At 40.0% G+C, this 3,263-nt stretch overlaps 1 long non-coding RNA gene across 1 annotated transcript; it reads left to right on the plus strand.

Moving 5' to 3' along the window:
• The first annotated feature begins 214 nt into the window (after positions 1 to 214).
• Positions 215 to 1,906, plus strand: LOC127317777 (uncharacterized). Its single transcript, XR_007861458.2, has 2 exons — positions 215 to 524; positions 1,032 to 1,906. It is a non-coding gene; the product is annotated as an uncharacterized lncRNA (long non-coding RNA).
• Positions 1,907 to 3,263: the final 1,357 nt, after the last annotated feature.

Raw genomic sequence — 3,263 nt, forward strand, 5'->3', positions numbered from 1 at the left:
CTAATCATCCATTAATCAACAAGCTAGTTTAAGAGGCATACTAGGGACTTCTTGTTTGTCTACATATCACACATGTACTAATGTTTCGGTTAATACAATTCTAGCATGATATATAAACATTTATTATAAACATAAAGATATAAATAATAACCACTTTATTATTGCCTCTAGGGCATATTTCCTTCAGACCCCCCACGCCTATATAAGAGGGAGGGGAGGGCTGGGGCGCAGCACATCATTTCCCCAAGCCCTAGCCGCCCCTCTCTCCCTCCTCCTTCTTCCTGCGCAGGCTTGGCGAAGCCCTGCAGGAATTTCTCCTCCACCTCCACCACCACGCCGTCGTGCTGCTGGGATTCCGAGGGAATCTACCACACCTCCGCTGCCCGCTGGAACGGGGAGAGGATGGGCTTCATCGACACCGTACGCACGACCGAGTACGGAAGTGCTGCCGGATTGCAGCACTGGGGACGATCGTCTACATCAACAACGAGATCTGATCTCGTAGGCTTTGGAAATCTTCAAGGGTTAGTATCGTATCAATCTCGTTGCTCCGATCTTGTAGATTAGATCTTGGGTGTTCCATAGATTAGATCTTGGATTTATTCGTCTTGCGGTAGGAAAAATTTTGTTTTCTATGCTACGAACCCCATCAGTGGTATCAGAGCCATGTCTATGCATAGATCTGTTGCACGAGTAGAACACAATGGTTTTGTGGGCGTTGATGCTTTTGTTGCTTTAGTTTGTGTACTTTGTATCTTGCGGGATGGTGGGATGAAGCGGCCCGGGCTAACTTTACATGACCGCGTCTCATGAGACTTGCTCCACGCTTGACATGCAACTTGTATTGCATAAGTGGCTTTGCGGGTGTCTGTCTCTCCCACCATAGTGAAGATTCCAATTTGCACTTTATATTGTCAACACTAGTATCACCGTTGTGGTTCATGTTCGTAGGTAGATTGGATCTTACTCGAAAACCCTAAACCACGTAAAATATGCAAACCAAATTAGAGGCGTCTAACTTGTTTTTGCAGGGTTTGGTGATGTGATATGGCCATGATGTGATGATGATTATATTTGATGTATGAGATGTTCATTATTGTATTATGGCAACCGGCAGGAGCCTAATGGTTGTCTTTAAATTTGTTAAGACCTGCGTGTCTATTCTTCATGTAATAGCTTTATTTCAAGTAGTTGTTATAGTAGCTATAAGTGATGGACAACCATGAAGCGGTGCCATGGACCTTGGTGCAATGCTGGTGATGATGGAGATCATGCTCGTGTGCTTTGGAGATGGAGATCAAAAGCACAAGAAGAAAGGCCATATCATATCACATATTATGAATTGCATGTGATGTTAATCCTTTATGCATCTTATCTTGCTTAGATCGCGACGGTAGCATTATAAGATGATCCCTCACATTAATATCAAGATAATAAAGTGTTCTCCCCTCGTATGCACCGTTGCTACAGTTCGTCGTTTTGAAGCATCTCGTGATGATCGGATGTGATAGATTCTACGTTCACATACAATGGGTGTAAGCCATGTTTGCACACGCGGAATACTTGGGTTTGCTTGGCGAGCCTAGCATGTACAGACATGGCCTCGGGACACAGGAAACCGAAAGGTTGAACACGAGTCATATGGATGATATGATCAACATGTTGATGTTCACCATTGAAGCTACATCATCTCACGTGATGATCGGTTTTGGTGTAGTGGATATGGATCGTGTGCCACTTAACAACCATGAGGGATGTTGTATTAAGTGGGAGTTCATTAGTAATTAGATTAAAACATGAACTAATTATCATGAACATAGTCTGAATAGTATTTTGAATTAAAGTTTGTAGAATTGGCATCCGTTTTCTACCATGCGCTAGTCTTGTAATTGAGATAGAAATACTGTTAAGTCTGACAAGTAACTTTACGGACTGGTACCGTATTGTTAAAGAATCAAGATATGATTAAGTCCTAATGCAAACTTTTAGTAAACCTCATATTGATGATTCAAAGAGCAATGGTTTCAATTAGTACAAAATCATCTTGTCTCCGTGAAACTTGAAGTTCAAATCCGTTTGAAAAGTAAGGAGCTGAAAATTTTGTTTTCAGAAATAAGCGAGGTATGAGATATATGTGATATCTAAGACCTTATTGCAAGATGATAGAATATAATCTAGTGAGACTACATAAACTCATAAGTTTTATGGGAATGTACGAAGGTTGAAGACGCCAGGCGTCCCAATCCTCCAACTAAGTTGGGCACTAACGATATTCGCATATCCATGAAGTGATCGTCCTCAGTATGCACCGTTGCTAAGACTCGTCGTTTCGAAGCATCACGTGATGATCGGGTGTGATAGATTCTACGTGTGCATACAACGGGTGCAAGCCAGATTTGCACATGCGAATACTGAGGTTAAACTTTACGAGCCTAGCATGTACAGACATGGTCTCGGAAAGTCGTCATGATATGATGGATAAAATGATGAGTGAAATTGTTCATCATATTACAAAGTTGCTAATAGTGAAGTCTGGAACACTTGTCATATGATGATCAACTTCAAGGTAAGAACCTCAAGGTTATTGGTATTTGACCAATGGACCTAGAAGTTATTGAAGGTGAAGTGTTTTCTGAGAATAGGGAAAGCTAAAAGAGAAACCACAAAGATATTTTGGCAGAAAGAAAGAAAAAGACTAGAAAGTCTAGCTCAGGTGTATATATATGATATACATGTTATGGATGTATTCCTTGTTTGGTCACATAATAAAATTCTTGGGTATTTGTACCAGATTGGTTGGTATGAGATGTCATACAATACAACGCAATACAAGAATACGATGGCCTAAGTGACTGATAAGGAATATGGTAATAATGCACGTATAGAACATAATAAAGTGTTATTATGTCTGTCGTTGGCATTCTACCTAGCCCTTAGAGTTTATAATAAAGAACTTAATAAATTGTTATTTTGCTCTGGTCAAATGAAAACAATGAGTTGTTCAAATTATGACATTGCTCCATGTACGATGGATAAGTTATTATAAATCTTAATGGTGAAACACACATACATAACACTGACGCTAAAATGCCATAAGGCAAATGATTTGAATTCCACTCATTAGTGGAACCGCCATTTAGGTCATGTTAGAAAGGAACGCATGAAGGAACTCCATTTGAATGGAATTTTGGAGTCATATGATTTTTGAATCATTTGGCGCTTGCAAATCTCTTCTAAAAGGAAATGACTTAAATACCGTTCAT

This window comes from Lolium perenne, chromosome 7 (genome assembly GCF_019359855.2).
Source record: "Lolium perenne isolate Kyuss_39 chromosome 7, Kyuss_2.0, whole genome shotgun sequence".
Classification (NCBI taxonomy): domain Eukaryota; kingdom Viridiplantae; phylum Streptophyta; class Magnoliopsida; order Poales; family Poaceae; genus Lolium; species Lolium perenne.